The sequence below is a fragment of the Lagenorhynchus albirostris genome, chromosome 19 (assembly GCF_949774975.1).
Source record: "Lagenorhynchus albirostris chromosome 19, mLagAlb1.1, whole genome shotgun sequence".
Taxonomy (NCBI): Eukaryota; Metazoa; Chordata; class Mammalia; order Artiodactyla; family Delphinidae; genus Lagenorhynchus; species Lagenorhynchus albirostris.
In genome coordinates this window covers 58,605,262-58,629,826 of record NC_083113.1, presented here as the reverse complement: position 1 = coordinate 58,629,826, position 24,565 = coordinate 58,605,262, and the positions used below count along the sequence as shown (strand labels likewise).

The 24,565-nt window shown below is 48.8% G+C and overlaps 1 protein-coding gene across 1 annotated transcript in view; it reads right to left on the bottom strand.

The window, feature by feature from the left end:
• The window catches only part of JPH3 (junctophilin 3), a 157,479-nt gene extending 136,970 nt beyond the window's left edge, over positions 1 to 20,509 (bottom strand). The window contains exon 1 of the mRNA XM_060130264.1: positions 20,505 to 20,509. The gene's annotated coding sequence lies outside the window, so the exon portion shown is untranslated. The remainder of the gene's footprint in view (positions 1 to 20,504) is intronic.
• Positions 20,510 to 24,565: the final 4,056 nt, after the last annotated feature.

Here is a 24,565-nt window from a genome sequence, read left to right as displayed (position 1 = left end):
TTTTAAGGAATCTTCATACCGTTCTCCATAGTCGCTGCACCAATTTACATTCCCACCAACAGTGTATGAGGGTTCCCTTTTCTCCACGCCCTCTCCAGCATTTATTATTTGTAGACTTTTTGATGATGGCCATTCTGACCAGTGTGAGGTGATATCTCATTGCAGTTTTGTTTTTCTCTAATAATTAGCAATGTTGAGCATCTTTTCATGTGCCTGTTGGCCATCTGTATATCTTCTCTGGAGAAATGTCTATTTAGGTCTTCATTTTTGGATTAAGTTTTTTGTTTGTTTGTTTGTTTTTGTTTTTGTGATACGCGGGCCTCTCACCGTTGTGGCCTCTCCCGTTGTGGAGCACAGGCTCCGGATGCGCAGTCTCAGCGGCCATGGCTCACGGGCCCAGCCGCTCCGCAGCATGTGGGATCCTCCCGGACCGGGGCACGAACCCGTGTCCCCTGTATCGGCAGGCGGACTCCCAACCACTGCGCCACCAGGGAAGCCCTGGATTAAGTTTTGCATTACTTTTTACTGGGGAGGAAAGCTTTCCCAGAAGTACCACCCCACACCCAACAGACCTTCCTGCAGGTCCTACTGGCTGTGCTGCGCTCCAGGGAAATTCTGGGGCAGTGAGGGTGTGGAGGTCTCCGCCTCTGTAGTGGGTGGCAGCCCCGCAGGAGTGGGCAGGGCTGGGGTGCAGAAAACCATGTCTGCTCCAGCACCTTAGGGTTTAAGCCCTGATTGTCCCGTCTGACCCCCTCCTGATCTCTCTGGCCTGTTGCCACCCAGGCCAGCTTGACAGAAAGTATTAGAACCTGTGGTGTGCTTGTTAATGTTAATAGCAGGCTCTCGGGTTGGGGGAATCCCTGATTTGAAGGTTTGATTTCCAGGGTGTAAACACTCCCATTTCGGTTGATTTCAAGCCATCAACATGACATCATTGACTACACAGCTGGGAGGAGACTTGCAAGGCAGACTCTCACGAGCCAGCATGGGCCAGCTCCCACGCAGCCCAGACCAGAACTCGCTAAATCCTGTTAATTAAGGCATCAAGGGACTTCCCTGGTGGCGCAGTGGTTAAGAATCCACCTGCCAATGCAGGGGACACGGGTTTGAGCCCTGGTCCAGGAAGATGCCACATGCCGCGAAGCAACTAAGCCCGTGTGCCACAACTACTGAGCCTGCGCTCTAGAGCCCACGAGCCACAACTACTGAGCCCGCATGCCACAACTACTGAAGCCCACGTGCCTAGAGCCTGTTCTCTGCAACAAGAGAAGCTACCGCAATGAGAAGCTCGCGTACCGCAATAAAGACCCAGCACAGCTAAGTTAATTAATTAATTTAAAATAAAGGCATCAAAAGGGCTGGCTGAGATGATGGAGAGAGGGTTGATGTACAAACACCATGCTGATTCCTCATGACCACACACTTGCATAGTGAGGAAACTGAAATTCAGAAAGGCTAAGGCGCACAGTGACTTATGTGGAATCAGAGTCCAAATCCAGCCTGTCTTGTTCATGTCCTTTCATTCAAACCAAGGCCCAGATGCAGAATAGATTCCATCAGCTCTCATTCTGCACCTGTGACGTGTCCGGGGCTGGCTGGTGCCCTCATTCTGCACCTACGATGTGCCAGGGGCTGGCTGGTGCCCTAAAAGTGGAGCATTACTCATAACGCCAAGAAGTGGGAAAAAACCAAATGTCCATCAACGGAAAAAATGAATAAGTAAACTGCGGTCCATCCAAACAGTGGAATATTATTTCTCCATCAAAGGGAATGAAGTCCTGCTACATGCTACAGTATAGATGAGCCTAGAAAACATCATGCTAAGTGAAAGAAGTTACTCACAGAGGACACTTCTGTGAATGTCCAGAGTGGGCACACCTACAGTGACAGGGTTGCCAGGGCCTGAAGGGAGGAGGGAACGGGGAGTGACCGCTAACGGGTAGGGGCTTCTCTTTGGGGCTGATAAAAATGTTCCGGACCTAGGTAGTGATGAGGGTTGCCTAACTCTGTGGATATCCTACAAAGCACTGAATTGTAAAACAGAACAACAACAACAACAACAACAACAAAAAGTGGAGAATTAATTGAAAAGGGATTTTCTTTGCTCTCCTCTCCCCCAGGCTGAGGCCTTCGTATAAATGTCTCATCATCGTTGAGCAGGACTTTTCAGGTCACCGTGTACTGTGCTAAGTGAGCATCTTATATGCATCTTTCTTATTAAGTACTCTCAACCACCTGATAACGGGGTCATATTATTAACCCTATATCACAGATGAGAAAACTGAGGCTCAGAGAGCAAGTAAGCAACTGGCCGAGAGCACACGGTCAGGTGACGGCAGAGCCAGGACTTGGATGCAGGTCCATCTGACCCCAAAGCATGTGCTCTAAACCCTCCACTGTCAAGTGAGGTCCAGGTCACTGGAGGCTTCCTTTTCCTCCCTCCAGGATGCAAGGTCAGGTGACTCTGCAGCTCGTAGGGCTACTTAGCCTAGAAGCTTCTGTCTTCCATCTCTCAGCCTCATTCTGTTTACCTTAAAAATTGAGGGGCCCTGAAAATCTGGGGTCCTCAACAGGGGCAGTGCTGCCTCCTAGGGGGTGTTCTGAAAACTTGCAGGCATTCCACGAGCGGGACAGTCCCCCAAAATGAAGAATTCCTCCAATCCCTCCACTTGGCGATGTCCCACCAGACCTTCATGTAAATGAAAAGTCCTCTTGTAATTTACGGGTCTAGAAGCAGCTCTGTTTTCTGTTTATGTGTCTTTAGCAGAGCTGGAATATATATTGGAAGCTCTGGGAAGGCAACTCTAATATCATGTGGTCAAGGGCAGATGGTCATTTCCTCTGTTCAGAGCTTGAGTAAAAGTTGTTCACCGTTTTGGAAAAGCCCATCACCGGCAGCGCTGCTTCACGGTGTCTGAACCGCCACACGATGCACCTGTGTCACCGCGATTCCCTCTCTGGGCCAAGCGTCTACCACTTCACTGTGTCATCCAGGATGCTCAGACCTGAACATTTACCTTTTGAAATCCACATTGTTTTATTTTAAATGACTTTTCCTTTATGTTGCAGTTAGGGCATTGTATGAATTTTTTTTTTTTTTTTTTGCAATTAGTGTGTAGGTAGGTTACAAATTCTACGAATTTCATTTCAGAATAAGAAAAGCAGCGTTACAAAATATTTGTTATCTTCTTTAAAAGGTGTTAATTAGGGCTGAGAGAGATCTGGGAACCACTGAGCTACATCATTTCTGCACATCCCTTCCAGATTTTAAATAATTAAACCTGACCTCCGAAAACCTTTTCCATAATCCTAATGAAACCAAGTGCACAACGTCTTTCCAATAATCCCCAAAGCATCATTGCACCAGCGTGGCCCAAGTGCAGCCAGCAGCTGATTTCAACAAGCTGGGCCTGTGGACTCTTAAGAGGCTGCCTCCTGACCCTGGTAGAAAAACCACCTGGCTTGTAACATAACACTTGCCTCATTTCCTTTTCACCTCAAAAAAGAGAAAAGTCGACACCTCAAACGAAAAATCTTCCTTATGCCATCTCTTTGTGCTTTGACAAGTGCAGTGCTTACCTAGAACATTTTACTGAAGGGAAGAAAATAAGCGGAGATCTGAGGAAGTCTATGGTAACAAATTTTGATGTGCTTGAGTGAGGTCACGCCATGTGACATTCCTTCCTGTTAATTATTTCTCCCAGGCTTATCTTCCCCCATCTTCTCAAACTTATTATATTTTAACGGCAGCTAGCGGAACGGTTGGGGCACTGCCTTCCCCATCTGCGTGGAACAGAATGTTCAAAACGGTCAGAATCAGGGATGCTGCATGGAACTGGCAGATGTGCCAGGGAGTGAAAGACGGCAAAAAAAAAAAACCCAGCAGAATCACGCAAAGCCAGAGAGGGAACAGACTGCAGTGAGCGATGTTCCGCATGGAACAGTGCCCTGCAAAGAGTCACATCCCCCCCAAACCTCAGAACACGCCCTTACGCGTAAAGAACAGGGTCTTCGCAGATATACAGGTAGGTTATGAGGAGGTCATCTAGCATTAGGGTGGGCCCTCTTCTTGTAAAGAAAGGACAGGATCCAGAGAGAGACAGAGCGGAAGGCCAGGTGACAACGGAGGCAGAGGCTGGAGTGAGTGATGCACCACCGGAAGAGGCAGGAAGGACCTGCCTCTCGAGCCTCCCGAGGGAGCACGTCCCTGCCCACACCTTGATTTCAGACTTCTGGCTTCTGGAATGGTGAGAGAATACATTTCTATTGTCTGAAGCCCTCCGGCTTGCGGCAGTTTGTTATGGCAGCCCCAGGCCTTACGAAGGAAAACCTCAGAAGGTAAGTGTTAGGGGCTGAATGTTTGTGTCCTGCCCAAAATTCGTATGTTGAAACTCTACCCCTAATATAACGGTATTAGGAGGTGGAGCCTTTGCGAGGCGATTAGGATTGGTGGATGACTCGGGGTGGAGCCCCCATGAATGGGATCAGGGTCCTTCTAGGGAGCTGGCTGCCCGGGCTCTGCTCTCTGCCACGTGAGGATACAATGAGAAGTTGGCAGCCCACGACCCGGAAGAGGGCTCTCACCAGAACCCGACCACGCTGCACCCTGATCTCGGACTCCAGCCTCCAGAGCTGTGAGAAATACATTTCTGCTATCTGCAAGCACCGCCCCCCCAACCCAGTTCATGGTATTTTGTCATAGCATCTTGAGCTAAGACAGTAAGTGAGCTGGTCCCCACCCCTTCCCACATAACCCCCATCCCCACCATGCAGCCATCAGTTGCAAAATTGATTTTATAATCAGTGGTGCGTGGGATGAAGGACCTGCCTGTCTCCTGTCTTGACGACAGCTGGGTGGTTTATACTCTCTGAGCCCTGGGTATTATTTTAGCCCCAGCGGAATGAGCCACTTCCTTCTACCCTCTGAAGATCCTGGCATTTATTGAGTTCTTACTATGATCCTGGAACTATTCAAGTGGAAAACATCAGCGTAAACATTCTATATATTCTATTGATAATTCTATTAATAGAATATGTATATTCCATATTTTATCCTCAAAACAATTATATTTCATTGAATATTAGACACTACTATTTGTAAGGTAGACCATTATGGTATACACTATTAAGAATGAAAACAAATGGGAATTCCCTGGCAGTCCAGTGGTTAGGACTCCGCACTTCCAGTGCAGGGGGCATGGGTTCCATCCCTGGTCAGGGAACTAAGATCCTGCAAGCCACGCAGTGCAGCCAAAAAAAGAAAAAAAAAAAAAGAACGAAAAAACCTGTCATTACTTGTAAACACATCCCAATGTGTGAATCCTAGAATCAATGAAATATAGTTTTATCATCACCCCTGTTTTATGGGTAAGAAAATTGAGGCTAACATCACATCGCTATTAAAGGGTAGAACCGAGATAAAATCCTCTGGAAGCTTGCCTGGGGCCTGAGCACTTAATCAGTGTACACACTGCCTCTCTCATTACGAATACCGCTTCGAGTGTTTTAGGCCAAGACTGCTGGTTATCACCCAATACCCATTCTCCCCTTTCTTTCTTTAGCAATACAACCCTTGAGTTTCAGTGGGCACATGGTTGCTGGCTAGAAACTACATTTCCCAGCAACCCTTGCAGCTAGATGTGGCCATGTGACTAAGTTCTGACCAATGGGATGTAAGCAGAAGAGAGGGCTAACACTTCTGGGCCAGTCCTTACAAGGAGGAAGCGGCACCCTGCGTCTTCTCTTCCCTTGTTGCCCCGGCTGGGATGGACATGTGCTGGCAGGACCTGGAGCAGCCATCTTAGATCTGAAGATGGAAGTCACATATTGGGGTTGGCAGAACACCAAGATCTTATATTTATAAGAGCAGCTAGCATTGCCACATGGGCCTTATTTGCTTAATCTTGGGCAATTGTGACAGAAAAAAAGAAACTCCTATTTTATTTAAACCACTGTTACTTTGGCCTTTGTTACAGCAGCCAAGATGTAATCCTAATTAAAACACACTATTACATGCCAGATACTGCCCTGGAGGCTCAGTTCCTCCCCTCCAAGAGTACAGGCTCATTCAGTGAGAATGCATATAAAACACCCAATGCGAGGCTGGGCAAAGAATATTAGTTCCTCACACAGACAAGGGTAACTCAGGCATTCGTTGCTTGCATATCTTGACATTCTCCTATTTTCTCCAAATCCTACCCATGCATGGCAGGAGAAACAACATGAATGTTATTTTTCTGGGTTCCTTTTCCCAACTCCCCATCACCTCTGCCTTAACAAACATTTTCTTCACTGGTAGAGCAATTCACAAGTCAGCTTGGACCTGCCTTTACAGGCTAGAATGGTTCCTGCTTCATCTAACAGCTCCATCCCCATTTTCCCGGCTGGGGTCCTGACCAGGTTTGGCTATCTCTGTCCCCACTCTTCACCAGGCCAGACCATGACTCATGGTCCAGCCTCACCAGCCAGAGTTTTCCATCCCTTTGGCCACAAGAGGTGGTTCAGAGATGAGACTCACCCATGCCGAACTGATCTGCATCTTTACTAAGAACTGATGATGTGGATGTTGGGAGAATGAAGATCTATCTCAACAAACATTTTCAGCTGTAGGGATCACGAAATCTATTGCAGTTGCTAAGGCTGTATAACCAATTACCCCAAAACCTAGGGACAGAAAACAGACATATACTATGCTTACAGATTCTGTGGGCCGGGCCAAGACAAGGGCACAGTGTGGATAACCTTTCTGCTCTACACTGTCTGGGGCCTCAGCTGGAAGACTCCAAAGCTGGAGGTTGATGCTGGCTGTCAGCAAAGGGCCTCTGTTCCTCTGCATGTGGGCCGTCTCTCTGCACAGGCCAGCTTGGGCTTCCTTATAGCATGGTTGCTGGCTTCCAAGTGTCCAGAAAGAGAATAGGCCAGGCAGCAGCTGTATGCCTTTTAAGATCTAGCCTTGGAAGTTACCTAACATCATTTCTACAATTTTCTATTTGTTGAGGTGGTTACAAAGGGCATTCAAGGTCAAGAGAACATAAACCCTCCCTATCATTTTAAAAAATTTATTTATTTTAGGGCTTCCCTGGCGGTGCAGTGGTTGAGAGTCCGCCTGCCGATGCAGGGGACACGGGTTCGTGCCCCGGTCCGGGAAGATCCCACATGCCGCGGAGCAGCTGGGCCTGTGAGCCATGGCCGCTGAGCCTGCGCGTCCAGAGGCTGTGCTCCGCAACGGGAGAGGCCACGACAGTGAGAGGCCCGCGTACCGCAAAACAAAAATAAATAAATAAACTTAAAAATATATATCTTTATTTTATTTATTTATTTCTGGCTGCGTTGGGTCTTCGTTGCTCCATGCGGGCTTTCTCTAGTTGTGGTCAGTGGGGGCTACTCTTCGTTGTGGTGCACGGGCTTCTCATTGCGGTGGCTTCTCTTGTTGTGGAGCACGGCCTCTAGAGTGCAGGCTCAGTAGTTGTAGCTCATGGGCTCTAGAACGCAGGCTTAGTAGTTGTCACGCATGGGCTTAGTTGCTCCGCGGCATGTGGGATCTTCCCGGACCAGGATTCGAACCCGTGTCCCCTGCATTGGCAGGCGGATTCTTAACCACCGCGCCACCAGGGAAGCCCAAACCCTCCCTTTTGATGGGAGTATGTCGACATTACATTTTAGAAGAGCATGTGGGATGGGACATATGTAGATGTGGCCAAATTTGGAATATACAACCTGACACAGAAACCTAGAGCTACCATCACCCTTCGTCAAACAAATGAGGGTATCTACAAAACGAGGCCAACACACAGAAGAAAGCAGAATAAAGAGAAGGAAAGACACCATTTGAGCCCCTGGATACAGCTGTACCCGAGCTACGCACACCTATAGATTCTGTTTTCCATTTAGTGAACCAATAAATATTATTTTTCCTTTAGAGATTTGGGTTGAATATCTGTCATTCACAGCGAAAAGAGTCCTGAGTAATATACAAGGTCACTAAGCTGCTCGGGTAAGCCAGGACTCCAGCAGTTAGTAGCACGAAGCACTAGCTGGTGCTCTGAAATGACACGTTTTCCTCTGCTCTTGGCTAACCAGAATCCCGAGGCCAGCATCCCCAATATGATTTGCCACTTTTGAAGGCAAGAACTGATGACAGTGAGTTTTTTGTGTGGCTTGGTTTTAAGCAGCCAGAATGTTCCCTTCTGCCACGAGGACAGTACAGGGTAGCATTTGGGAAGTGCTACAAAAACGACCCAGATCGGGCTTCCCTGGTGGTGCAGTGGTTGAGAGTCCGCCTGCCGATGCAGGGGACAGGGGTTTGTGCCCCGGTCCAGGAAGATCCCACGTGCCGCGGAGCGGCTGGGCCCGTGAGCCATGGCCGCTGAGCCTGCGCGTCCGGAGCCTGTGCTCCGCAACGGGAGAGGCCACAGCAGTGAGAGGCCTGCGTACTGCAAAAAAAAAAACCAACAACAACAAATAAAAACAACCCAGATCAAGGTGAGAGGCAGCACAAGGGAGAGCGACCCTGCGGCCTGGAGCATTCCTCCAGCCTGGGTCCCAGAGGGAGATGCCGGGCCTTGGAAGGAGAAAAACAGCCATCATCTCTAGGATCTATTGTGCGCCAGACTTCGGCGTCTGCACACCCTACCCCTCATCTTTACAGCAACCTTGCAGGGGAGGTCTTATCTTCATGTTACAAAGGAGGAAACTGACGTGGAGACAAGCTAGGCAGCTTGCTGAAGACCCACACCAGGAAGTTGTGACGGCGGCGTGGTTTTCTGACTGCACAGCCCGAATTCTTTCACACGCCAAGTTAGTGGGCTGGGAGGAACACGGTGGGGGGCGGGGGGCGGTGGCGTTCCTGGTGAGGTGATAATGGGTGGGGAGTGGGTAGGGATGGGCGAGATGTCTGGTGTGTCCGGAACCCGAAGGGCGGGACTCGTCATGGCAGTGGACACCGACGGGGTGGGCTTGCTGGTGGTCAGAGAGGCAGGGCCTGGAATCCCGCCAAGGCCGTGCTTCTGTGGCCTCTGCGAACTGAGGCCACGGAGCAGGATTCCGGCAGCTGCTTAGCGGCTGCGCACGGGCTCCTGCTGGCCAGCCTCCCCACTTGGGGCTTGGCTGGGTAGGCAGAAATGAGTCACACCCCGGTCCTGCCTGAGCCCCCCTCCCTCTGCCTGGGGCACAGCCTGCCCGCCAATCCCAAAAAAGCAACGCCCAGGGGTCAGGATCCAGGAGGGGAGGCAGCCCTGGAATAAGCACTCCCTTTGCCGGAAGGACCTGCTGGCTTTGGATTTCTTTGGGGACCTGCGCTGGTCCCACCGCACCATGTCAGGGGTCTGAGCTCAGGGCTGGCTGTGCCTCCAATGAGCCACATGACCCTGGGCAAGTCCCCTCCCCTCTGACTTCGGATTGAAAATGGGGCAAATTGAGCCCCCCCCCGCCTCCAGGCTTTTAACCGTGCCTCTCCCACATCCCTGGTACTGTGCCTCTCCTCTCTGTCCTGTAATCTGCTGTCCATCCTTCCTCTCTATTCTGTAAACTAGCTCACCTCCTTCCAGTAACCCCCTCCCCCAACCACTTCTGTTGCTTGCAACGCCAAAACCCTGGCTGCAAGTGACCGCGCTGGGCCTCACACCCTGCCTGTGAGCCTGCCCCACACAACCGCTGACATTCCAAAGGGGACAGGCGTCCTCCCGTCAAAGAGCCTGCTGTACAAAGCGCTTTATCAGCTTCTCGTGGTCGCCCAGGGCCCACCCAGCCTCCAGAGCCAGCAGCAGGATCCGTGGGGGGGGGGGAAGGGACCCAACAGGGGAAGCGTGGCCAAGAAGCACCCTTAGAGTCTGAGCAGAGCTTTCCAGAAGCGGGGTGTGGCCTCCTGTGTCAGAGCTGCTGGGGAAGGCAAGGCAGGATGTGATTAACATCGGCAGTGGGTGTGACAGCCCGCCAACCCCAGCCCCATTGTTAGCACAGCACACAGGCAGCGCCCCCTTGCCCACCCCTGCACGGTGTCAATCCCCTCTCCTCCCTTCCCGTGTACAAATCCACAGAGCCAGGCGCTTAAGAATAGCATCCTACCCAAGACGCAGGCATGAGCCAGAACTGCAGAACAGGAGAAAGCATCCCCGCTCTTGCCTCGGAGCATGTGGGCTCCCCAGTCTGTGCCTGGCGCTGGTGGGGGCCGCGCTCGGTTTGCGCCTTCTGTTCCACGGGAAGGGAAAGCCCGCGCGGTAAGCTCCCAGCCTAAAGGCAGATGTGCGCTGGGCATCATGTCTGCACATCTGGGGTGCCTCCCCACGGTGCCCGGGGGGTGACCTGAAGAACTGTGCCCCCCTTCCTCGCCAGCAGGGAGCCCTGGCATGAGATTGGAGGGAGGAAGGAAGGGGAAGGGGGCCGGCACTTATCTCCCACCTTCCTCCCTACAAGGTCACCACAGGCTGGCTGTGCCCTTGACCTCTCCACCCACCTCCGTCCCACTGGGTCAGCAACCCACCAGACTGTACTTCCTGCCATACGTTTTCTTTGGCAGCATTGTTGATGATAGTGAAAAAAAAAAAAACCGAAGGAGCTGAAATGTCCAAAATTAGAAGTGGGTTACGTTAATTATGGCAAAGACACCCAAGAATACTATATGGTTTTTAAGAAGTGTTTTTCTGAAAGCGCCGTTATTTTGAGTCTGAGATACCATCATTCCTTACGTGTAACACCCATTTCATAACCCCCTCTTCAGGGGAAAAAGAGAAAGAGAAGAAATAGCTGGCATGTTTCTTTTGACATTGATTCTAAAACACATCTTTATTTCAGAAACATCAAAGTGTGGGAAAATATGCAATATGGTAAAATGAAATGATCTGGAGAAAATGTTCTCGATATATTTTTAAGTTTAAAAAAAGTGGGTTAAGAAACATCATGCCTGGAATTAAGAAAAGTTAGCACGTATATACGTATGTAAGCTGTACTCATTCCACAGTGAGATGAGTCTATGAAATACACATGCACAGAAAATAGACTGGAAATCAACTATATTTCAATGAAAAAGAAAAAAAGAGAAAGAAAGAAAATAGACTGAACGGCAACCTAACCAGAAGCCAGCAAGCAGTGTTTGCCTCCAGAGCGTGGGGTCACGAGTGCTTTTGGTTTTCTTCTTTGAACTTTTTTGTGTTTTGCCACTTTCGGATTTTATAATCAGACAACTGAAATAACACTAGCTACCCTTTGCGACCTCCTTTCCACATGTCTGCGCTTACCTATACTGAACGCTTTATTACGATGACCACATTCAGGTCTCGGAACCACCCGTTGTGGTGAGAATGCTTGTTATTGCCATTTTGCAGATTAGAAAACTGAGGCTCAGAAGGATGGAGTAATTTTCCCAAGGCCACACAGCTCTTCAGTGGTGGAGCCAGGATTCAAACCCCGGTCAATGTGATTACAGAACTGAGGCCCTTAACCATTATGTGATCAGCACGAACCTTGCCAAGAGCCCTGCTTCTTCACGCAAGAGGGCACCTAAGGACAGGAAGGGATGCCGAGATATCGACCACAGTATAGGGCCCCTCACATTGCCTACAGGCTGAAAGCTGGAGTTGAGGACCAGTCTCTTTGGTCTGAGACATCAGTGTGTTTTGTGACATGAAACGACCATGATTGGGCCAAGAAAGCCGATGTCTCCAGCTCCGCTGACAGCCTCTCTTGGAGGCACTGTTAGCCGAGGCAGAACAAAGGAAACGGATATTCCCAGAGTGCCACGCTAGGACGCTTTGGCAAGCCCCCCTGCACCCCTCCTGTGGTTTCTGCTCATTCTGCTAAAAGGTGCTCTTCGGCTTCCTCAAGAGATAAACATTCCTAACATCACTTTTTCTCAGCTGGGGGGCCAAGGGAGCAGCTGGGAGACCTGCAAGCGGGGAGGAGCGTGTTTGTTTTCTGGAACTCGGGTGAGAATCTTTTCTCCAGGAGACCCCAGGAACTTGTTCCAAACAAACAAAACGCCTGCTGGGGAACCTGGTAGCCAGGAACCCAGGGAGGCCAGCGCAGCCCTGGGAAGCAGGACAGGGTCAGCAAAGGCTGGTGTTGCTGGTACAGGGCATCACTGCTCTGCGTGTCCATGGCAACAACTGGGGGTGGGGAGGTGCGGGCAGGATTGTCCCATCGTCCAGATGAGGAAAGCAGAGGCTCAGAGAGGTGATGTGACGGTCCCGCGGCCAGAACCCAGTCTGAGCTCAGAGCGATGTTTTCCCAACTCTTGTCACCCTCCCTTGGGTCTCAGGCTTATCTGGGAATACGGTGAAAGTTATGGACCCTTTGCTGTAAAAAGTGGGTACAGGCATTTACATGCAAATGTTGTGTGTAATTTCAGGGAGGTCAAGTTCTCCTTGAAAGACTTGGATAAGAATCCCTACCAACCATCCAAATGCATATGTCTCCACACTCCATCGCCAAGCCAGGCCTGGGCTCTGGGTGAAGCGGGGGAGGGGCACTGGTCTCCACTTCCTGCCCCTTGAAGTCTTGAAGGGGAGAAAGGTCCACAACTGTGTTTTCTCTGTAAGGTCCTGTGCACTTAGGACTGGCACCCATGTGCGGTAGGGGAGCCAGAGCCATCCCCCCATTTCTGGCTATTAGATGCTCTCGTCTCCCCGCCACCCAACCCTCACTCTGCTGAGAAGTAAGAACGACACGGAGCGGGGAAGGGGCTCCTTAGTCCAGTTCCAATAAATCAGTAGACAAACGAACAAACAGACAAAATCCTCTAGCAAACGCCTTCTCTGTACAGCGGGCTCTCCCCACCAATAAAAAAACACATCTAGGCCCTCACCATTTGCCTGTAGCCATCCCCGTTACAGAGTTCTCGATTACATAGTGCATAAAGCTAAAATGTTTCCGACCATCGGTCACTGTTTGATATGGGGTTTTTGTTTCCATTTTTGTTTTGACAGCTAATAGACATGAATTCTTTAGGGCAAAAACTTTCCAGCACAATATATGTGTGTTTTAAAATTTATGAATTATACACATGTGCCTCTGTTCTCATATTTTATGCAAAAATCATGAGACCCATATCAACATGGAAATTTGGTGGGGGGCACGCACTGTGTGGCTTGTGGGACTGACCAGGGATTGAACCCTGGCAAGTCCTGACCATTGGACCATCAGGGAATTCCCTCAACAGGGAAATTTTTAAGGGCTGAGTAAAAGATGAAATGATGTTTTTTAATGTCCTGCTAATTGTCAGCTTCTATCATCACTGACTCAAGGCAGAAAGATGCCTTTGGGTGAGGATTTTTGCCAATAATCATGGCTTTTTGAATACGTGTTTCAAATAGACTTCTTGATCATCTGGAATCTGGGGTTGTCTTTGAGGTCAGATTGGATGACCGTCTTTGTTTTCTCCATGGGACACGTCTGATAAAGAGCTTGGGCAGGAATAGGACAGTTGCCTCTGCCGCTTTCTGGCTCTTACTTGTGTTCAAGTTTCGTAGTATTTGCTTCAATCCTCAGTTTCTTTGCAGGAATCTTTCTAAGGCACGTGTTTAATTTAGTTGGGACTAGACGAGGTGGGTATAGAACCTGCAAATCCACTTTGTGAAGCCAACATGTCACAACTTTATGTTGCAGTAGGCTAAGAGCTAGCAAACCAGCCAACGGGACTTTGCAGGGGAATTCTCGCTCTTTCCAAAGGATACGCGTTGGGAGACAGGTGAGGAGTGACCACGTGCAGCATCACCCTTCGGGGGGCCGAGCTTGTGTTGCCCTCTGCTACTGCATGTTACCTCTCTGCCCCTCCAGCCTTCCACACCTGTTCCACCAGTGCCCTGTGTTGAAATCTCCTGCCAAAAGAGCTGGGGTGGTCTGTTTTCCTGTCTGGACTCCCGTGGATACAGAGGGCCAATGTCAATCCAGAGCCAGATCTCTTAGTCTTCAGAAATGACCTAGGATCTCTTTCTGGTGCTCAGCAGATGGTGTCACCCCAGGAGTGTGGTCACAGCCTGGAGCATTGAGCACACTGCACTTTTTTCTTTTTTATGTGGACCGTTTTTAAAGTCTTTATTGAATTTGTTACAATATTGCTTCTGTTTTATGTTTTGGTTTTTTGGCGGCAAGGCATGTGGGATCTTAGCTCCCTGACCAGGGATCGAACCCTCACCCCCTACATTGGAAGGCGAAGTCTTAACCACGGGACGGCCAGGGAAGTCCCGAGCACACTGCACTTTTAATGCACGTGTTTTAAACTTGTAAGACTAATTTCAGGGACTTCCCTTGGCGGTCCAGTGGGTAAGACTCCACACTCCCAATGCAGGGGCCCAGGTTCGATCCCTGGTCGGGGAACTAGATCACACATGCATGCCGCAACTAAGACACAGCACAGCCTAAATAAATAAAAAAATAATAAATATTTTAAAAAAAGACTAATTTCTGACCTCCAGAACTGTAAGATAATAAATACATGTCAAGGTACCAAGCAGCCAGAGGGAGCTGGTACACTCACCCGGAAGGAAACATAAATCCATGGAATGTTTCTTTCGGAGTTCCCTGGACAAAGTGAGGAAGCTCACGAGACTTTGAAGTCTGCCTTCACAGGAAAATTTAAACTCTCATTTCAGAGTCTGCCAAGATGTCAGGTGACTACCGGATCAATTCACTTCATTTGAATCCAACTCGGCCACACCCAAGTGTGGTAAGAAATTGGCCCATAGTTTATAAAACTCAACAGTTTCATGGAGGAGCCCTGACTTCGTCCCAAGTTTTACTGGCCCGAGTCCAGTGATAATGGCACTCATGGCCGCTGCCCCTGGGTGCCAGCCACTTGTCAAGTCTCAGTATCCTTGGTCCCTGAGCTACATAGCAGCCCTGCAATGCGGCGCCCCATTACACAGATAAGAAAACTGGGGTACAGAGGGCATAAGTGGCACGCCCAAAGCCAAGGTAGGAAAGACAGAACCCAAGTTTCCAAAGCTCTGGGCTTTCCCAGCTGTCCCACTTCTGACGTCGCTAACTGTTCATGAACCCAGATGGCAGGAAGGTTTTAGCCCCTATCAGCTCGGGACCAAGGCAGGGCATAGCCCGTTTCCATGCCAGTGGCACCCACTCCCCACTTAGCCGCGGCAGTGGACCATAGATGGGTTAGACAGCAAATCCAGGGATGCTCCAGCCTCATGATGCACAGCCACTCGAACCTCCTCCCTCGTCAAACTTCCCAGGGATGCTAATGAGTGATGCAGGCAGACACAACAACTTCCTTCCCAGTCCTAGCATGGCGCTCATTCAGAGAACTAGCTGAGGGGTGGACAAGGAGGAAGAAAGCACGAGAGGCTGCAGAGTCCATCTCCAGAGAAGTGGAGGTGATTAAGCTGGCAGACTTGACCTTCACACTATGTTGGAATGAGCTATGGGATTATCTGGGGCTAGACTCTATCTGCCCAGCTATAAGAATAATGATTACGGAGCACCCACACACACATAAGCTGGCTCTAATGGAGTACGATGGTCACCGTGATTATGACCGTAAAAAAGGTAATAACAGTCCTGTAATGATATAAGCCCTTCCCTATCCAACCTTGCCACCTCGTGTAAAGAACCAGTGTAGTCTGGTGGAGAGAGATTTGGGGTGAGACAGATCTGCGTTAGAAATCTGGCATACAGTATACCAGATGTGACCTCCTGCAAGTTATATAACCTCTGTGAGCCCCAGTGTCCTCATTTGCAAGCAGAGTCCTGACATTGTTCTGCCTTCCACACTCTCTGCACATCCATGGGCTTCAGGAGAGGCTGGCTCCAGCCCCAGAAGGCATATCCTGATTGGTCAAGGGCCACCATGATGACTCTCTTCCTCTTGTCTGTGATTAATTTAAGCATGGGCATATGATACAACCTAAGTTAAGGGGCTTCAGTAAAAGATTTTTGTTTTTATTTTTTTGCCCTTAAAATTGTTACACAAAGAAAGATAATCTTTCTTCTTCTTCTGGATGCCAAATGTGATGCCTGGAACAGCTGCAGCCACTTGTGAGCATGAGGAGAGCCAAACTAAGGTCAAGGCTGACACACTGAGGAGGGCAGAAGAAGCCTGGGTCCTCAATGGTGTCCTTGAGCCAATACATTCACCAACTCCAGAATCTTCACACCTCAGGACTTTTTGACAATGAATTTCTTTTTTGTTTAAGCCCCTTTGGGTTGGATTTTCCAGTACATGTAGTCAAGAGCATCTATTCTATTGCAGGGCCGTGCTGAGAATTAAATATATAAAGTGCCCACTATAATCCCTGGTAGCCGGCAGCTTTCATTGCCTTGTGAGGTGATAATATAAGAAGCAAGCACAGCCAACCTCCATGATTCCGAGGGCTTTCTTCATTCATGTGTGTACGTTATGCTCCCTGGCTAGAGATGTAGACTCCCTAAGAGAGACAGTGCCTTGGACCTCTGTGCTATGCTCCAGTGTCTGCTTAATGAATGCTCTCCTACTACCCCAGGGGTAAACAATGAGGTTTGCCTACTGTATCAGGTAACCATGGCCCCAACAATGCTGAATAAAATGTCATCACAAACAGCAATCGATGTTGATCAAAGGGTACAAACATTCAGTTACAAGATGAATACGTTCTGGGGATCTAATATACAGCATGGTGACTAGAGTTAATACTGTATAGTGCCCCTGAAATTTGCTAAGACAGTAGACTTTTAAGGGTTCTCATCACAGACCAAAAAAGGTAACTATAAGACACTGATGAAAGAAATTAAAGACAATACAAACAAATGGAAAGATTTATAGTACTCATGGATAGGAAGAATTAATGTTGCTGAAATGACCATACTCCCTGAAGCAGTCTACAGATTCAATGCAATCTCTATCAAAATACCAATGGCATTTTTCACAGAACTAGAACAAATAATTCTGAAATTTGTATGTAAACACAAAAGACCCCAAATAGGCAAAACAATCTCGAGAAAGAAGAACAAAGCTGGAGGCATTGTACTTCCTGACTTTAGACTATACTACAAAGCTAAAGTGATCAAAACAGTATGGTACTGGCACAAAACCAGACACATAGATAAATGCAACAGAATAGAGAGCCCGGGAATAAACCCACACACATATGGTCAATTAATCTATGACAAAAGAGGCAAGAATATACAATGGGGGAAAGACAGCTTCTTCAATAAATCGTGTTCGGAAGACTGGACAGCTACATGTGAAAGAATCAAACTGGACTACTTTCTTAACCATATATAAAAATAAACTGAAATGGATTAAAGACTTACACGTAAGACCTGAAACCATAAAAATCCTTGAAGAAAACATAGGCAGTACATTCTTTGACAGTGGTTTTAGCAGTATTTTCTCTTTTTTTATACCTGTCTGCTCAGGCAAGGGACAAATGCAAAAATAAACAAATGCTACTATATCAAACTAAAAATCTTTTGTACAGCACAGGAAATTATCAACAAAACGAAAAGGCAGCCTACTGAATGGGAGACAGATATTTGCAAATGAGATTTCTGACAAGAGGTTAATATCCAAATATACAAACCACTCATACAACTCAACATAAAAAAAAATAACCTGCTTGAAAAATGGGCAGAGGATCTGAATAGACATTTTTCCAGGCAGACATACAGATGGCCAACATTACATGAAAAGATGCTCAACATCACTAATCATCAGGGAAATACAAATCAAAACCACCATGAGTTATCACCTCACACCTATCAGAATGGCTGTTATCAAAAAGACTACAAATAAGAAGTATTGGCGAGGATGTGGAGAAAAAGGAACCCTCATACACTGTTGGTGGGAACGTAAATTGGTGCAGCCACTCTGAAAACAACATGGAGCTTCCTTTAAAAATTAAAAATAGAACTACCGTATGATCCAGCAATTCCACTTCTGAGTATTTTTCTGAAGAACACAAAAACATTAATTTGAAAAGATATATGCACCCCTATGTTCACTGCAGCATTATTTACAATAGCCAAGATAGTGAAGCAACCCAACTGTTCATTGCTGGATAAATGGATAAAGAAAATGCGGTATGCATAGTCAAGGACTATTACTCAGCCGTAATAAAGAATAAAATCTTGCCATTTGTGACAACATGGATGGACCTGGAGGGTATTATGCTGAGTGAAAGAAGTCAGGCAGAGAAAGACAAATATAATGATTTCACTTATATGTGGAATCTAAAAATCAAAACAAATGAACAAACATAACAAAACAGAAACAGACTTATACACGGTTGCCAGAGGGGATGGGGGTGGGAGGAATGAATGAAATAGGTGAGGGAGATTAACAGGTACAAACTTCCAGTTACAAAATAAATGAGTCATGGGGATGGAATTGTACAGCATGGGGAATACAAACAATAATATTGTAGTAACTTTGTATGGTGACAGATGGTAACTAGACTTATGGCGGGGACCATTTTGTTATGTATAGAAACACTGAGTCACTGTGTTGTGCACCTGGAACCAACGTAGTGACGTAGGTCAATTATACTTCAATTAATAAAAAAAAGAAGCTAACTATGTGAGGTGATGGAAATGTTAATTAGCTTGATTGCGGTAATCACTTCACAGTATATGTGTACATCAAATCATCAGGTTGTACACCTTAAATGTATTTAATTTTATTTGTCAGTTATACCTCAAAAAGATGGGGGAAGCTGACACATGCTACAACATGGACGAACCTTGTAAACATCACGCTAACTTAAAGCAGTCAGTAGCAGAAGACCAAATATTGTACAATTGCATCTATATGAAATGCCCAGAAGAGGCAAATCCACAGAGGTGGAAAATAGATCAGTGGTTGCCAGGGCTGGGGTTGTTGTGGATAACTGAGGAGTGATAGTAATAGGTACAGGGTTTCTTTTTTTTTGCAGTATGCGGGCCTCTCACTGTTGTGGCCTCTCCCGTTGCAGAGCACAGGCTCTGGACGCACAGGCTCAATGGCCATGGCTCACGGGAGGGTTTCTTTTGGGGTGGTTAAAATGTTCTAAAATTGTAGTGATGGTTGTAATCTTTTAATTTTTAACTAAAAACTATTGAATTGTACACTGCTGATTTCTTCCCTTCCTCCGATTTTCCTGCATTTAGTGTAGGATGTGATGCCTGGAGCGGTGGCAGCCATATTGGTACCATGAGGAAAGGCCAAAAAGAATCATGGATGTTGTCCCTGACGTCACTGAGCATCATTGCTGGAGCAGCACCACCAACACTACCCATCTCTGGATTTCTTGTCATGTGAGAAAAACAAACCCTAAATGTTTAACATCACTGTCCATTGCAACCAAAGATATTTCTCACTAAAACCCAGCAGCAATTAGACAGGATGGTCTAGGATGCCTGCTGAGTGGGCCATCAGACTTAATGAGAAAGTCATATGCAACATTTCAATCCAAGTTTCATCAATCATTCAGTCGATTACCTCACATGTACTAGTCACCGTGAGCAAGCAGAGCTGCTCTTGGGAGCTGCTAGTTAGCAGGGTACATGGATAAAGTCAAATCTGATGTCAGAAGCATGGATCGATAGTGACTAGCACATGTTATTGCAAAATGTTAACACATATGAAAATCAGAGAAATTTGGTCAAACATGTAGTTGATCCGGACTTCTCGGGTGGTGCAGTGGTTAAGAATCCGCCTGCTAATGCAGGGGACACGGGTTCGAGCCCTGGTCCGGGAGGATCCCACATGCCGCGGAGCAACTAAGCCCGTGCACCACAACTACTGAGCCTGCGCTCTACAGCCTGCGAGCCACAACTACTGAGCCCACGTGCCACGACTACTGAAGCCCACAGGCCTAGAGCCCGTGCTCCACAGCAAGAGAAGTCACCACAATGAGAAGCCCGCGCACCGCAACGAAGAGTAGTAGCTCCTGCTCGCCGCAACTACAGAAAGCCCACGTGCAGCAATGAAGACCCAATGCAGCCAAATAAATAAATAAAATTATAAAAAAAAACATGTAGTTGATCAAAAATCTGAAAAGGTTGTAAATCACTTCAATTACTTTCTGCACCAGCAATCGCTCCCCAACGCGGGTGATAAGTGGGTTGGCTGGGTGATCCCTGGTAGCCCTTTACCTCTTTTCTTCATCTGCTAGTTAAGAAGTTAACCTGCCTGACTGCTAAATTCTCTTTCAGCTCAAGTCTTTCCCATCATGGGATTGATGCTATGTTATAAGGAAATATCAACAATATTTTTGAAAACATTCCACTTTGCAAGCACTTGGGTAGAACCATAATTATACACAAGAGATCATAATTGACAAGCTATCCCACTAATTGGAGAAATTAGCACAGTACCACGATCTTTACAGAAGAAAATGTTTCTGTTTGGGAGAAACATCACAAAAACTTATTTGGGAATTCAGAATGACCATCTCAAACATTTAATAAATGCCTACTATGTACAAGGCAACTGTCTAGAGCTGGAAACCCAAAGTGACAAAAAAGTATCAGACCTGGTCCCTGCTCTCAGGGAACTCAGAATTTAATTAAGCCACCAGCACATGTGTTTTGACAGTACTAACCTTCACCTGGGACATCCCAGCATGGCCTTGCTGTATATTGTAGCCAGGAATGGTTCTGAATGCTCTGTCCAGAAGTTCTTGAGGAATACTGTCCCTGCAGGAAAGAAAATAAGTCTCATCACCAAGAATCACACGTGTGATAGGTGGACCAACGGTTAAAAACCTTAGCCACAGGACATCCTCTTCACACAAAATCTTAAGCAGAAGCCAAATACATATTAATATATAAACATACATCATACATACGTATCAGACCGGCTCTGGTGAAAACGCTGGGCAAAGGTCCCTACTTGGTCAGGAAACCCCATGGTGATTAGCGTCACACAGCGGGGAGGATATGGGGTCTGTCCTTGCTGGCTGTCTGCGTGGGCAAGTGAGTCCAAAGAGAGCCGAGCGAGATTATGAAACAAAGCACCCAGCCTCCAGTAGGTCTCGACAGGTGTTAGCTCCTTGACACCAGGGTCACCTGAGCCCCAGTGACCCTCCTCGCCCACAGAGGTGTCATCCTGACCTGGGCTTGATCTTCTGCCTTTCTGGAGGGCACAGGGCAGTAGGATTTGGGGTCAGGAATCTTTTGTTCTAGGCTGAGCTCCGCCGGTATCTGTTCTCCTTCCCCCAGGCCTGATCGCCTCCTTTACCAGCTGAGGATAAGGATCTATTGATTTCAAAGCATGTTACAAGGTTAAATGAGGCATGAAAGTGCTCTGTCCCCTGGCACTTCTGCCCTTCCTGCTCTCGGTGCCAAAACCCTTAGCTTGGCCAGAGGCACCAGGAGCTGCCGGCCTCGAGGCCTAGCTCTGTCACTTGCTGTCTGTCTTCTGGCAGGTGACTCCCCGGCGCCGTGCTCTGTGCACAGAACCCACGCCCTCGGTGGCAATGACCATGATGATACAGGGCTGTTCTTGTTCTCTGACGTGGGCGTCTGTAATGTAAACACGCCCACGCACTGAGGATAGGGGACCCATATGGTGTCAAGTGCTTGTTCAAATTCCCGGTGAGATGGACCAGTCCTCGCCCTAGCCCTGTCTACAGCATTTCCGGTGCTGGGGCTTTTGTGGAGCCCCTACGTACATTAGAACCTGGGGCTGAAGATGCTCCTGGAAGTGGTGGCAGCCGCTACTTGTCAACCATCTGCCATGCACTTGCATCATCTTAACTATCTAGCCACCTTCCCAAGTCGATACCTTTATCTGCATATCGAGGGGGCTGAGGCGCTGGGAGGAGGGGGCGAATTGCAAGCTGGGGGTGAGGGAGCCGCGGTTAGAGTTTGCCCGTCTGACGTCCGGAGCGCCTGCCCTTACCCCTCTGGTCCACCGGAGGGAAGACAGGTTTGGGAAGGCTCCCCGGGGGAGACCACAGTATCGAGGAAGGCATGCATTCGGCAGCAGGTAGCAGAAAACCCGAGTAACCTGACAAATGTGGTTTTATTTTTCTCGTGGGAGAAGCTGAGTTGAGCACCTGGGTGACGTCCCAGCATCACTGGCTGCATGGTCCCCAGTGCCGTGCCCCCCTACATTGCGGCCATGCTGTGCTCAAGGAAGCCCCGTCGGGGAGGGTAAAGAGGGATGCCTGACACACTTCTTCTATTAAAGAAGCAGAAGTGTTCTAGAAACTTCTCAGCAGACGTACTTGGTCTTGTTGGCCAGAACGGGATCATACAGTGACTCCTGGATGCAAGGGAAGCTGGGCACATGGAAATTTGTTTTCCCACGTTTGTAGTCTGAGACAGCAAGACAGAACAGGTTGGGATGGGTCTCAGGTAGCTCATGGGCAGTGTTGCACATTCACCAATCGGCCATCCCCGCCCTGGCCTGGGAGACTGGAGCAGTGTCCTGGGGCGGCCATAACAAAGGACCATGAACTGGGGGCGGGGTGGGGGGGGCGTTAAAACAACAGCAATGGATTCTCTCACAGTTTGGAGACCTAAAGTCTGAAGTCCATGTGTGGGCAGGGCCGTGCTCCCTCTTGGGGCTCTAGGGAGGGTCCTTCCTGCCTCTTCCAGTTTCTGGGGGTCCAGGTATCCTTGGCTTGGGGCTGCCTCCCCCCAGTCTCTGCCTCCGTCTTCACATGGCCTCTCCCCTTTGTGTTTCCTCTTCGTATAAGGACACCAGGCCTAATGGATTAAGATCCACCCTAACGATTTGATCTCAACCTGATTATATCTGCAAAGACCCTATTTCTAATAAGGCCACATTCCCATGTAACAGGGTTCAGGACTTAAACACATCTTCTGGGAGGAAGCAATTCAGCTCAGAACAGAGACCACATCGGCCTTCTGTCTTCTTCGGGAGGGGAGGTAAGGGCCACACCTGTGCCGTCTTCCTCCAAGATCAGACCCCCTACCCCTGCTCCCATGCCTGGGGTCATTCTTGCCTGAGCAAGGGCCGTCCCCAACCCCCTCTCCTGCCTCACGCCCGCCTCCTCAGGAAACCTTCCAGCATCCTCTGATTGTTCCTCCTCACGCGTGAGGGTTGTCTCAGACATGCCTGAAACACTGGTTTTCAAAGCCCTAACTGGTCCGCTCGGCACCGACCCCTCCTCCCACCCACACCTGACACTGCCGTTCAGTGATGCTCAGGGGTCTGGGCCATATTCCCAGGCAGAGGCTCAGCTCCTCCCTAGACCAGGGGATGCTCCGGTGCAGGCAGGGCTGCAAGTCCCCCCTCTAGTCTCACCTTTGTGATGGGACGCGGAGACCCGCCCTGGGTCACGCAGCTTCACAACGGTGATATCCAGGATGGGTGGTGCAATCAGCCTTCCACCTCAGGGTCATCATCCCCACTGCTAACGTTAACTGAGCATCTGCTGGACGCCAAGTGCCCCACACCTACCACCTCAACTCTACGAGGGAGGAGAGCAGCAAGGCGCAGCGTACCCAGAGCTGTGACATGCCCAACACTCTGCCGCTTACTTATTTTTTGGTTTTTTGGTGGGGGGACGGGAATGCAACTTTCTGGGCTGTTACCCTAAAGGGGGAATTGATTGTGTTAAGGGACTTTATCAAGGTTCTTTGGTTCTAGGAAGGTCTAAAACACCTGGATAAAAGGTGGTTAGACTCACCTGGTTCCCGGGTCTTCAGTAACTGGTTGACCACAAGAGGGGCGCTTGGCTGTTTTCCGTCAACCTCTGGAGCAGCCAGCTCATCGTAGTGTCTTTACATCGCGTGCAGGGAGCAGGAGCTCTGGTAAATCCCATGGATGAACACAGGATGGAGCTGTGCCAGTGGAAGAGGTGGAATTGCCTGACCCCAATCTCTGCGTCCTCCCCGACCTGCATCAAGAGCAGAGGCGGGTTAGCATCTCCTGCTGCACAAGTTACCACAAACTTAGTGGCTTAAAATAACACCCACTTATCACCTGACAGTTCCGTGGGCCAGAAATCTGAACAGGCTCTACTGGGTTCTCTGTTCAGGTCTCACAGCCGAAAAGCCCCGCGTCCCCCAGCTGGGCTCCCATCTGCGGGAGAATCTGCTTCCCCGAGGCTGTGGGTCGGAGGTCCCGTGTCCTTGCTGGCTGTGGGCTGGGGCCATGCTCTGCCCTGGAGGCCACCCGCATTCTTTCCCACGTGGCCCCAGCGGTCTTCAGAGCAGAAACGGCGGCGTGTCACGGCCTCCCGGTTCTTCTAACATCTCTGTCAGCCCCCTCAGCCTCCAGCCAGAGAAAACGCTCTGCTTTCACAAGACTCACCTGAATGAGTCAGGGCCGCCCAGATAATCTGCGTATTTTAAGATCACCTGACCTGGGACGTTAATCTGCAAAATCACTTCACAGCAGCACCTGGGTTAGTGTTTGGATAACGAGGGACTGGGGCTGGGGTGGAGGCTGGGGGCATCCTTAGAATTCTACCTACCCTGGTGGGGTCTTTAGGGGGGATTAGCTGCAAAGACAGCCCTCCCCTGGATCTCCGGGTGGAGACACCACCCCTCTCCTTCTCTGGTACAAAATGGGCCGACTTTTGGCACAGAGGGATTTATAATATGAATTCACCCCTTACATTGAAGGAAAAAGCATAACAGAGGCCAGGCCTCCAGGGGGAAACCCAAATATTTATATCAAACAAGC